Source organism: Pieris rapae, chromosome 12, assembly GCF_905147795.1.
Source record: "Pieris rapae chromosome 12, ilPieRapa1.1, whole genome shotgun sequence".
Classification (NCBI taxonomy): Eukaryota; Metazoa; Arthropoda; class Insecta; order Lepidoptera; family Pieridae; genus Pieris; species Pieris rapae.
Genome location: NC_059520.1, coordinates 10,185,117 through 10,198,905, shown reverse-complemented (window position 1 = coordinate 10,198,905; position 13,789 = coordinate 10,185,117). Strand labels below are relative to the sequence as shown.

The window sequence follows — 13,789 nt, the reverse complement described above, 5'->3', positions numbered from 1 at the left end:
GGCTTGAGTTTGTGCTGTAGCGTTAGCATCATGGCTGCGACAACGGGCATACTTAAGTGTTGTTTTAATTTGCTTTGCTTCAAAATCTAGTAAGTGGATTATTATAATAATTAGAATATAGATCTAATATAGATCTTTTGGGAATTAATTATTATTATAAATCTAAAGTCTCAATGACAAAATGTATGATGTAATTTTGAGTTTCAAGAGATTTAATATAATAAAGTAAAACAATTACAGATGAAACATAAAGACTTGTCACAAAACTGGAATATAAAGATAGTTGTGAATTCGGCAAAGGCAATCAAAACTCTGCCAAAATGTGTTGCGCTCGGGTTTACGTGCCGTCTCTATTTTTCTCATGCCAAGACGTGGCTCTGACAATAGCGATATAAAGATATATTATTTATATAGAACTGACATGAGTTGTTGAACCGTCAGGTAACAAATGTATGTGCCTACAAATTTAGACACATCCTGTGCCACAAAAATTATGACATATTTTTTGTATCATCATTTCGGAGTGGAAGTTGCTTTCTTCACACTATCAGAACCTGGCCTCGGGCCAAAAGCCAGTACATAAAACTGAGCTTTAAACTAAACTAAAAGCAATTTAATTTCCAAAACGCCACCAATGCGATTGTCGCTTCGTGGCCCTACAGCACTGTCTGTTGCAGGCAGACATACGGAGGAATTCCGTCGGCTTTGTTTCCTAAATTGAAGCACTTACTACTTACTCCGTTCGCTCTAAGATTTGCTTTATTTTCAAGACGTTATTTATTCACTTGAAGATTGTGAGACTTTTTACTCTATTCAAGTCGAAAAAACGAACAAATGGAGATTGGAAGAAGCGTTTTATAACTGCACACATCGAAACCACTTGCAAAAATATTTATGTAAAATTACTTGACAGGAGCATAAAGACACTAATAAAATAATGTAAACTTTTACCTGCATTCAATGCAAATTGTAAGAAACATAGAGATCGAAGCTCTTTCTCAAATAGTGTTTCTTCTCGTTAAGTATTATTATAAGCATCGCAGGTGTTTAAAATGATTATATAATAAGGTCCATGTGAAGTTATTACTAGGAGTACCGGAGCTAACGCGAATCGATTCAGCCGACAAGTGGGTTTAATCAAACGGAGGAAATTACCTATAACTGAGCTCAAATGGGTCACACGCGAGCACCCACTAGCGCCGTCACCCGTCACCCGCTACGCAAATAGGACTATTAGTGAAAGCTAGTTCTTTATTATAATATGTAGGTATATCTTAATAAGAACAAATGTGTAAATTACGCTTACAGTTAAATATTTCTAGTTATGTTCTCTTTCTATTGTACTTTTATAGAATTAGAATCCCTTGCCTTAGTCTAAAACTCTATATTTTGACATCGTAAGGTATCACGATCGCACTCACACATAAGTATTGGTATAATTATTATTATTATGTAAAAAGAATGCAAAGAACCGACTAACAATACACAACACGCGCAAAATAATGTTGAAACCAAATGTATACTAAACAATATTTTAATAAAAAACAAATAGAACAAGCATAAATTTATTCCTGTTGACGCAATAGAGCCTTGAATGATCGGCAGAAAACTTCCGCCCACGAGGAAGCGTCGCAGCTTGTGGGCGATCGGGTTTTAAGTTCATTGTGTCCTTCAATGACCTTGTTTTGTTTTCCATTAGTCAACCGCGAACATTGATTTAAGCGAACTATACCTATAAATTGATATTTCGTACATAATTTAAATGTTATTGTAACCTAATAATTTAGTAAAATCTTTTCTGAGGTAAATATTAATGAAACAAAACCTATAAATTAATTTAAAAGTGGCATCGCAGATAGAAATTCTATACAAATGTACAAATTAAATCTTACAGGTCTTAAAAATAAAATGAACTTGACTGGCCTTTAATCTCAAATGTTTCATTCGGATAGTATATTTTTTCGGCCTAACCCATACACTCAGCCTGCGGGGGTAATAACCGTATCTTAACCCCTCAAGGAGACTCGTTATATTTTTATCGCAAGCGCCGGCATCATAACACCAGGCCTATACCTTTATTAAGGCTTTCGTGAAATATCGCCTTTTTCAGATGAAATATTTTATGGATTTTTAAGGTGGCGTATCGTTGCTTATATTTGCATAAAAGCCTCGAGCTTTTGTAAAACTAACCATTAATAAAATCTCAAAGAGCTTTATCGTTATGATACAATTTCGAGATTAGGTAAATTCCCAGCTTAGCGAGTGCACTTAAGCATTAATAGCAAAGGCAATTTCATTAGAGATAAGCAAGGAATAATTAAAATCGATATCTCTAGGCAAGGATTTATAGACATACTCATTCGATACATCGAATTAATGGCCCATAGAATTCGAGTTATCTCATTATTGGTGAATAATTCGAGATAACATCGAGTGCGGTTATCGATTCAATAATCGATAATGTGTTATTAACCTCAGACCTGTTGTGTGTAGTTGATAATGGCTTAATTTGCCCTAATATTCCGGCAAATACTAGACCACCACTAAGAATTGAGGGAGGGTAGAAGAGAATGTGCGCAATGTGTCGATAAGGTTATGCAACGAAGTTACCGAAGACACGTATTTCTATTACATGGGGGGAATTCAAACGTTTTTGTTTTTAAACTAACTCAGAAACGGGTGCCGGCCGCTAAGTTCTTAGCAAAATTCTACGAAGGAACTTATTCTAATATAGCAAGGCAATATATTAAACAGTTAAAGATCGAAAGCATAAAGCAATGTTCCATGTAAGGCGCCGCTTCAATTAATAGTAATTGCTGAGAAATGATCAGTAATTACTGTTCGATATCAGTATTTACTGACTTTTTGTTCCAGCTTTTAAGGCTCGGAGATTATGTGCAATTGATATGGTTTTTGTATGCGAGACTTTGGCACACGCATCGGGAGATTACAGTCCAGTTTAGGGATAAATGATTCGAGGTACCGATAAATATAGTTAATAGCCTCGAACTAATTACCAGATTACCGTTCAACTGGGTCCAATTAATTAAAACAAAATTGGTTATTACACGTAATAATGATCAATGTATAATTTAGTTATTGGACTACGAATATTATTATTGCTACGAATTCATTGAAGGTAAGTTCTCTAAATAGTGACAGATTGATATGTGTAAAAATCCATAATTATACTTTTTAAAACCCAGTGTTTTTTAAATGTAAGTTTGTACAGGACAGGTGGATAAACATCCATGAACAATACGAGTTGTTTCTTGGTAGTTCAGAAATGACGACGTAATGAAATTCAGTAAAGTTTTGCGTTATTCAACATCACGAGTCGTCTTCATATTTCGTATATCTAAATGCTAAAACAAAAGTGTTGCGGCGATCGTCATTGACTTTCAAATGCGATTCATGTAATATTAAGGCCGCTCGTAGACTGCGGATATTCAAATGCGCCTGCGCAGTGCTCGTGATAGGTCACTTTGCACCCGCCTCTTATGTTAAATGCTAGAGCTATGTAAGTGATACTGCACATATCATATAATTAGCAAGATAATTTTGAAGGAGTGTACATTGGAAGTTTCGCTAATAGTAAGCCCTTATTAATAAAGATTTATACAATTAAATATCTTATATAAATATCTTTGATTGAATTATAAATACCCCAAAAGAAATGGGTATAGTATTAGCAAAACAGGTAGGAACGTAAGTCGAGTACTACGTAACTTGACATGCAGGTGCAGGCAATCTGGTCTCGCAGTCTCGCGGCACAATAGGACTGAATTAAAATGAAATCATTTTCTCACAGCTATTGAAATTTAAGTATAAACTTCCTTAGACCGTATAAGTTTTATTTATTTTATCAAGTTTTAAATACTTTATAACTGAATACATATTTAGAGAACAGATAGTATTTTTTTTAAACACCGATTCGACAATGAAACACCCAAAAAACTCAAGATGTGCGGAGCCGATATCGGAGCTACGAATAGTTTGAGCTTACGAAGTATGCACAGCACATACAAATAAAACTAGCTCAAAGCTTTTGGCATATCACGAACGGTTGAAGTTGGGAACAAACATCGCGTTTTAGCCACGCGAACCAACAACAAACTTTGAAACGATACCTCAATACTATTTGCAATTGATTCTCAACATAAAATCTTCAAATTTTTACAACTAACTTTCACAAAACTCTATGCCAAAAAAACAAGGCAGCTTCGCAAATGCTAGGCAGAAGCTTGTTGTTATAACAGACATATTATAAATGCTCTGCACCGTTTAAGTTAATACCTTCGACGTGATATGAACACGCAACCTTCTGAAATCTGTCTTTTTTTTAAAATGATCGTGTTGGATTTGTACCCTTAATAATATTTTAATTTATTTAACATACGCATATTTACAATGGGCGCGTGCGCAGAATTAGTGTGAGTTGGTGAAACACCTCGTCAATAATACTACGGTCATTGTGTCCGAATGGCAGGTGCGGGTCAGGTTCAATGCTCATATTATGTAACGGATGTAAATGGTAGAACTATATACAAAAAGCACCGTGAGAATACTCCTGATATTTCATAAGTACCCATATTAGTACTTTCAGGGGTAAAAGATTTGTTACGCGCTCTGATTACAATTATTTTGTCCATGTAGTGAAAATCTAATAGGGCTTAGAAATGGAAACTTTTGAAATAGGGTTATTAGAAGTGAAAGAAAGCAAAAGGGTGAAATGAAAAGCAGATGGCCTGATGAAGCCGCGTTTCGCGAGTGGTCCTTCGGCTATTCAGGCTTCCAGTTAAACTAATTAATGCACATAACTGAAATCATCAGGTTATTTTATTAAGTCAGAGCAAGTAGGTCGAGAGCCTCGGCGGCTTCGTACAAAGCCTCCGCCAATTTACTCTTTTAAGTATTTAATACTGTATACGTGACCCAAATTCATTTATTTCGCAATAAACCTACTCACCTAGTCCTGTAAAATATCTCTGATATTTCAAACGGGGTGCTCACTTTATATCTACTAATTAACATGTAATGTTAATTTATTTATTTCTCTTTGAAACCTAATACAGGTAATTATTAAACGACTAAAATCTAAACAAATATAAATTAAAAAAAATGCAGAATATGTATATATTCATAAGTTTTATCAAATGAACCACCTAAACTTGTAAATCCAACTCCCAACTCCCAATCAGCGTAATAATGCGTTTAGTTAGTGAACGGCGCGATAACCTTGGCGCGTGAGACAGGCTAATGTTATTAGCGAGTTATCAAATGAATGCGAAGATACTGCTGCGACCCAATTTCTCAATAAACTCAATTAAAACCGAAGCAACGGATGCGAAATGCTCTAATCGTAAACCGATTGCGATTACGAAACGATTTAATTAGAATTTTATTGAATGCACGGTGAATAACAGATGAGTGCTCTTCAGAAATCTACATTTTCATACTTGTGAATTTATTTTATGATATGTATCTATGCCGTTTTACACTCAGCATGGTTTTGGGCAGTTGTGTAAAACTCGATCCGATTTTCGTGTTGCTTAATTGGGAATTAGGAAAATACATTACTGAACTGTATGATGTTCAAAATTTTAAAAGTAAAAAATATTATTCGAATCCTTTCGATTTCTGTTTGTTCTACAAGTAGGTTAGATGAATGCAAGAATATCAATGCGAGAACAAACAGTGGGGCATTATGCCGAGTGTTCTTAGAAAGGATTTCCATTCGAGGCCTTTTTACCTAAATGCCTTTATAAATATTAAACGGTAGGTCTTAACTCAGTGAAGCAGGATATTTATATTTATAAATATATTATTGATTATTCATAAAATAATTATGAATACATAACTTTTGTAAGAAACAGACCTGAAGTAATGTTAAAGTTAGTTTCAGACCTAATATTAAACATGTGTCCAGGACACTGACAATTATGAAAAACTCTTAATTAAATAAAATTATAATTATTAAATGTTTTAAAATACAATTTCTCTTAGTATTAGTTATTTATTTATTTATTTAGTTATAATATAATAGTAAAAAGAGAAACTCACCTTACATCGTTGGGTGTCCCCTTAAAGTTCCAGATTATTATTTACCTGTAAATAGAAAAGTATTTTGTAATTTTGCTTAGTATATACTCGTAATCAAAATAATATAGAACGCGAAATTTCTCAACGAATCAATTGTAAAAACAGCTTCGTCGTGGGTTTAGTAATAATTTATAGAATATTCGAGAAATATTATATGCAAGTCATCAATATATATTTGTACATAAATTAGCAATAAATAATAAATTGTAACATTTGTGCAGTTAGCAATAAATTTATTATGAAGCTGTGTTTGAAACTAGCACAGAAACATAAAATAAAAGTAACTTTTAGTTGAACGTTCGTATTTAACCTGCTGTTTTTCTGTAAACAGTTAAAAAGGTTTAATTTCGCTACTTTCGCGAAAACTTTGCGTTTCAGACTTAAATGGCTACGGAGAGGAAAATATTTGATTCCACATCAAATAGAGGACTTGTTTAAATTAGGTCAGATGCTTTCAACTCGCGATGCCACGATTCACCCACGAGTATTGTGTTTTGTGTGTGAAAGATGTTGTCTTACCTTTTCATATTTAATCCTAAACATTTCGAGTTAAATTCAATTGAGGAAGAATATAACATACTGCTGATTTTCGTTATATTAACACATTCGTAATATGAATATTAATTTAAAACACTACAATTGGAATCTTACAAGCTAGTATTTAACTGCAAAATCAGGCTGGTATTTTTTTAAGTAAATGACTCGAATATTAAGGCCACAACATAAATAATTTGTCAGGCGTCGTCGAAAATACGAGGGTCTCGAAACCTAGGCTTGAGCCTTAATATTTAACACCTGGAAAGGTTTGTAGGCCTCGCAGGAATACAACAATGTATCCTGCGGATTAAGTATTTTGTTTCACTATAAATATTACTTTTCTTTGTTTGAAATACAATGACAATTTAGTTGAAGTCGTACGTTTTCCAGACATTTCCTTACCACGGGGTATATGGGTTTTAATTAAGTTAATTGTTTTGAAAGATCTACAATCTTATTTAAACTAACAATTGCTAAGTTAAAAGTCAAATCCATCGTGTCTGGGGTCAGTCGGGAGGTGAAGGGCCGGGTTAAACTGCTGGCGAGGGTTTGTAGTTAACCCACGTGAGTTAACATTGCATTTTTAACATACGCACATTGAATGGAGAGTGTTATTATTAATCAACAATAGCTGATGTTTAACGAAACACGATCATTATGATATATATTATTGTGATGAGAGGCGGTTATTGTCGGATGAGAATCTTGCTTATTTACTATATAATCTTTAAATAACTTATTCGAATATGCAATGGTTCGAGAGATAATGTTTTCCATGAGATCTTTTAGTGGTAATTAAAAAAAAGACATTTCCAGCCATTCAGATTCATGTATTAAAACTAAACGCTTTTAATGAAGCGTCTATTAAAACGTCCAATGACATTATTAATGTGTTTGATAGCGAGAAGGCTCACAAATCATTCTGTAAGTTCTATTATCTACTTCTGATGACAACAGAGGATCCGGTGGTCTAAATACATCTGAAGGAGAAAATAAACCTAACATCCTTTTCAAACTCCATTGTATGCTTTTTAAGAATATCTCAAACCTTGGTGGTTCAGTAAATTGAAGCATTGCAGACACATTTTTGCATTTGTACATTTTAAGAACTAATATCAGTGCCGTTTTTACAATTGATTACAGAAAGTGAAATTCGATAATCAACTAGAAAGCTTTGAAAACTGTATAATTTCCGCTGTAGTTCATTGTTTGGTCCACACAATATGATGCCGTCGGCGTCCTCGCACCTGGCCGATTCACGGCAACTTGTTTATCCGCTTTTTTGTTTAAATTAAATGCCATTCATGCGCACAGACACGCCATTATCTGACATTACGACGTTTTATTCTTTCTTTCGGAATTCTTTACACGATTCTTTACTTAAATGTTCCTATTATTATTATATTGAACGAAAGCCTAATGCTTTCTGGAGTAGTGCAGACTGTAATACAACATTTACATTTTAGAAAATAATCCGGTCCTTATAAAATAAAACAATAGTTTACAAATTCTTTTATAACTAATTTTAACGTCAATAAAGAAAAAGATATTAAATGCTACACGCTCCTAATTTTACATTTACTGCCAGTCCTCAAATCAAGGGCGTAGAACGGACGAGAAGAACTGGAAACAAGTCTCCGCCACTCTTTTTAATCGCCAAGTTTTTTTTTGTTTTACACAACGTTTGTAAGGAGCTACAAGCATTACACCATGTTCCACATGACATCTTAAGTAATAAAGAATAATCAAATAAATTAAAAAGAAACTTCTGTCCTCAGGCAGTAGAAGGCACTCTGAAATAGGAGCACGCACTTACATTCTCGAGGGAACAAAACGCAAATACATAGTCGAAACCACTAACAACACACACGAATTCACGTACGACCAGTCACCAGAAGTATGAGTATTAGTATTATTCACGAGTATGACGCCTGGCCAGCCCCTCCCGCCATATTTAAGGGAGAGACAACCCGACGCATGGTCGCCGCCACAAGCAATAATATTTAAGCGAGCACGACTATCCTTGAAATGTGAACTTGGCTACATAAGAAAGGGAAATACTGAAATAATTTGATAGCACATGGATCACGGTTGGCACCCACTTTACATTAAATCAGTTTTGGATGTTGACGATCGCCCCAGAGTCTGAAAATGCAGCCCAGAGATTCAGTCGCGTTACCCTCTTTAGACTGAAGCAATTCATATTCAGTTTACTAGGATAGTTTAAATATTCAATTGAATTTATTTATTTACAACCACAATCTTTACCAAACGGAATAACAAATAAGACGTTTCAAACGTAATAAGTCTTCATACATACGAATGGAGGAAAAACTCGAACTCGAAACACATGTTCCAATAACAATATCGTCAATATATCTTCGCATTTGAAAGGAACGCTATATCAAAAGTGCCATTTCAAAAATTTCAATACACACAAAAGATTACATTTACATAGAACAAGCGAGTACACGTCAAATAAAATCGTTTGGTGTGAAGATTGCGTCTATATCGAGTTTAAAAACGCCCAAACGACTTGGCAACGTCACGCAGCCACGATTGAACGCCGCTCAGCGTTATCTCTTACGATATGAATTTCATATTGAACCGTCTTTATCTTTACTTTACTTTTTTTAATTTTTAAAACAATAAATGCAGCCGTGAATTCCGTCATTGGTTTTAATGAGTCAATAGTCGCAGAATCGTAATACATTCACTAACGAGGGATAGTTGGACAGGACGCATGATAATTCATAAAAAGGGTCAAGTTGAGGGTCAGTGGTAATAATTATCGCCTAATGGCGCCCTCTAAGCGGATTACTTTGCTCTGTGGCGGCGAGCGATTGTGCCAAAGTGCCGCTTACAGAAGATTGGGTTTGGGGCAGCTTTAAGTACGTCTCACAGCACCGTCTATGTGTGTGGAGATAAAATGGTTCAAATTAAATTAACTTGATCAATGAAGAACTGTTTTTACACCAATGTATATAAAACCGTATTATTTATGAAATAAATAAATCTGTTACGCCTAATCGCATCTGAAATGTAAACAAAAACGTCCCGATGTTAGATAATGTTATGAACATAATCTAATAATCTGTGTTGAAAGGATGAAACATGACGGTATCAGGTGGAGGGTGTTTTGCACAAATTAATCAAATTTGACAGTCACTTTATGCAATTTAGGAATTTTCGATGAATAATGTCACTTTGTGATTTGTAAAAATTGTGGTTCCTTTAGATCTTGGGCGTTTTGTTTCCAATTCCAATCATTATTTCGTCCATTCCATGACGGTCAGTAATCTCCTTGAAAAGAGCTATTTTTTATCTCCAGCCAGAGAAAAAAGGACATGAAAGTACGAGGCTATAAAATAATAAACAAACGCCAAGTGGTAGAGTCTTTTCATACAGTCACTTGACTAATACTTGACACAACAATGGTTGAATGTTTTTCGAGTGACCTATAAAGAGAAATTGGGTTAACGGTGTATTCGCGACTTACCTCGGTTATGGGCCATTTAATGACAAGTTATGGACGGAAGTTAAGATAGGTCCAACTGTATGCAGTCATTTTATACAATTACTTAATATTCTTCAAAAATATATAAACCTAAAAATTTTATAAAATTATTTCCCATTGCCATAAGATAAGAAATTCAATCTGACAAGCTTTAAAGCCCGTGAATAGTGTCTAGGAGCTTTTTTCCAAACACAGTTGATGAATTGGTCCTTAAAGTGAAGGGACGCTTAATGGAGCCCCCTGAGATAAATCCCCGAAGTTGGTTCCGACAACTAGAGAACTTCAAGTCCATAGTTAAGGCGAAAATACTCGCAACTCGGACGTTCGGAAGCGATTTGTAATTGCGTAACTCTTTCGAGCTCGTGAGCTCCGACGGGACACCGCCTTCAACTTTTTACTCACCTTTTATTATTTTTATTCACTCGATGGATTGAACTGAGAGAAAATATTTGACAGTCGCTAAAGTTTCATAAGTTGTTCTAAGTAAGTACGTTATAATTTAAGTATATATTAAAGAATTGAATCTTTTCATGTTCTTTTATAATAACTCAAACGTTTAATACTTTTATTCTTCAGTGTTTTACAATTGTACAAAAGTAGCACAAGATTTTCACAATTACTAGAACGTGATATATTCCGCTATCATTTCCCTAAAGTTCTCAGGAGGAACATACATTATAATTAGCGACGCGCGACGCCATGTTTTTGCAAGAGTGTTAATTAGGCGGTTTCTACCAAACTTACACAGTCAGCACTTTAAATTTCCCAATGGGTATTATTTTCCCATAAATCAACCCTTCCCTGGGTCGCAAAGGCCTATCGCTAAGATTCCGCGCACCAATCCCCAGTGATTAATTGATTAACCTGGCTCCGTTTTGCAATTTTCATGATTTATTACTTTTGCTCGCGTAAAGAGTCACATGCGGTTAAAGTCTTTAGACGATTAGAATAAACGCTATTTTAGCGTGTGTGCAGCTTTTAATTAACGAAACCAAATGGGGAAAGTGACGGTGCAACAATAAATTGAGTGTGTATTATAAAGTAACAGACAAGGCGGTGGTGAGTCGTGAGCACGGGGGTATTGAAACCTGCACGCTCAAAATGACTTTTTTTTGGTATTGTAAATGGACAACATTATGGGTCTATACCTATGTAACTAAACTGTACTGTAAGGAGATATACCAAACCCACTTGAGATACTCATCTGAAAATTGTATGGTCGGAAGCAAAGGCTTCATAAATCATATGAAATCAAATCGAAGATTCGTACAAGGAAAATGGTATCGTTACATCAAACGTCAGGGAACATCTTATGTCAATAACATCGTTTACAAAGACCGACAAAATCTACTGAATCAATTTCAAAAACCTTTAATTGGCCTTTTTGTGACAGAACCTTTTTGATGTTCCCTCGACTTAAGAAAATAGATAGAAAAGGTACGACAAAAGAATTTAATTGATTTTCAAGAACGTCTTTAGGAGTGAATCTTTTCGCTGCCTCGATTGTTTCTCGTTGTAAGTTATTTCTTTTACAATGCATTTCATTATTTGAATACAATATTTTTGTAACACTTCTATACATTACCTATATTAATCAATTTATACACACACATTCACGCTGATTTATTCCGTGCGGGTGCCCCTATGAGAGTGTTATAAAACTTTACCCCATTTAAAACATTTTCTAAAATCAATCGCACAAACTTACAAAGGAAGTTGTAAACACAAAGTCCGCGTAACTACAACTAACAAACGCGTGTGTAACCATCCGATGAATACATGAGGGAAATATTTCGTAATAAGTTCATTGAAAAGAAGTAAGGGTTCGATGCGAGGGTCCGAACACGAAACGGACGCCGTTAGAACGCGATGAATGATATAAACGAGTTTCTAATTCCACTCACTTCCTTTGCTTAGAACAGGATTTCAATTCCCTCTATAATTAAATAACATCACTCGACTCGATGACACGTTAACATTATTATTGGTACACTTTTAATCTCTTCTATCGCGTTAATTAGAACTTGATTCTTTGAGCCGTCGATTTAGCTTTTTATGCGTCTTGTTGCATGTTATTCGGTTGAAGAAGAAAAAAGTCCATTATTAAAGATGTCTTCATTAACGAAAACAATAGGTAGGTACTATTGTTTTACTGCCATTTCCTTTAACTTGAAGATGATGAAACCCAAAGTAATATTTAAACATAGCTATTAATTTGCTGAGAACGTTCTAGGGTCACTAATTACACGTTTTAATTTATAAAAAGTCAACGTTCTGTGGTAATTGCTAGGAAGAGGGCGGAGACGTTTCACCCGAAGGCGCGTACAAGAGGACACGTTTTAAGCTTCCGTAATCAAATTTGAGTCGACTCTTTAAGGTCGAAACCAACTTTGAGCCTCCCTAATAAATTATATTGCCGACAAAACTGCTCCCGAGTGCGACACACTTCGTTGAATCTAATTGGTCCAAATTCGCGTCGACCCGGCTTATAATTGGGCGGATTCTCTAAAATTAGTGCCGATCCAAACATCGGCTTTGCGTCGCGACACCGCAAGACTAATGTAGCCAACGCTCTAGTCAAACATACGTTATAAGTTTGGACCGGAGCTAACGAAGATCCTTGAACACGCAAAACAAATTTCTCAAAGTTTGGGGTTTTCTCAAAGTTTTCGTCGCACTTTGAATACGGTAAATTCTTGCTTAATTAACGTTCCCTCGCCTTATAAATATCTTCCGCCTTTTTGCGGCGCACATCGAAACATATACGTATGTTTTGTCCAGGTGACGCGATAATATGCTTTTATTTTTTTAACAGATTGGTTCATTCACCCACGCAAAATTAGAATTGTAGAAAATGTGAAGTAAAGAAATTATATTCATGACAATAAAATATAGGTCGCCGGCTTTCGCGTAGGCTTTTATCCGTAATACATACATGTTCCTCCAGCCATGTTTTTAAATAAATGAGGCATGAAACGTACAGTACGAGCGCTTAACTTAAACTTTTATGTAAAAACACATCGCGGTGTATATACGTTATTGAGATTGAATACAAATCACGCGTAAACGTATGAGAATACTTTAATCAATTTCAATACTCTTAAATAACAAGCAATTTATATTTTATCTACAGAGCGATGAAAGCATCAACGTGTTGTTGTACGTAACTTTAACTTTGTGTGGGTTTTTGTTTCGTTCGACTTGAGAGTTACATTAGTAGGTGCCTTTTTCCATCAAAAACTGAAAATCAATTATTTCTTATTTTTACCTGTCTTGTGCAGTGTTGACATAGAAGTTAGGGACGCACCTCATCTCTGAGATCGCGTATTCGGATCCTGGCTGTTCACCGAAGAGGGAAAATATAGGAAAAAAATCAATACGACTTGAACCAAAAATTTATAACGCGTTACGGACAGGGAAGGGTGATCCACTTACATCTGTGACCTTCTTCGTCATCAAATTCGTAATGAAAACAAGGCCACTATCGAGTTATCAAGCATTGAATCCCAAAGAGGTTGTCACTCCGCACACGTACACATTGTGGCAGATTTTAATTACACACACCCGCAAATCACAATCAACGCTTCGAAATCTGGAAGATTCCCAATTAAGCATGAGTGTGACGTAGTTGGG

The 13,789-nt window shown here is 35.2% G+C and overlaps 1 protein-coding gene across 3 annotated transcripts in view; it reads right to left on the bottom strand.

Moving 5' to 3' along the window:
• LOC110996691 (slit homolog 3 protein) overlaps window positions 1–13,789 on the bottom strand; it is a 121,637-nt gene that overhangs the window by 62,510 nt on the left and 45,338 nt on the right. For all 3 annotated transcript variants that reach the window (XM_022264503.2, XM_045630601.1, XM_045630602.1), the window contains one exon: window positions 6,064–6,108. The gene's annotated coding sequence lies outside the window, so the exon portion shown is untranslated. The remainder of the gene's footprint in view (window positions 1–6,063; window positions 6,109–13,789) is intronic.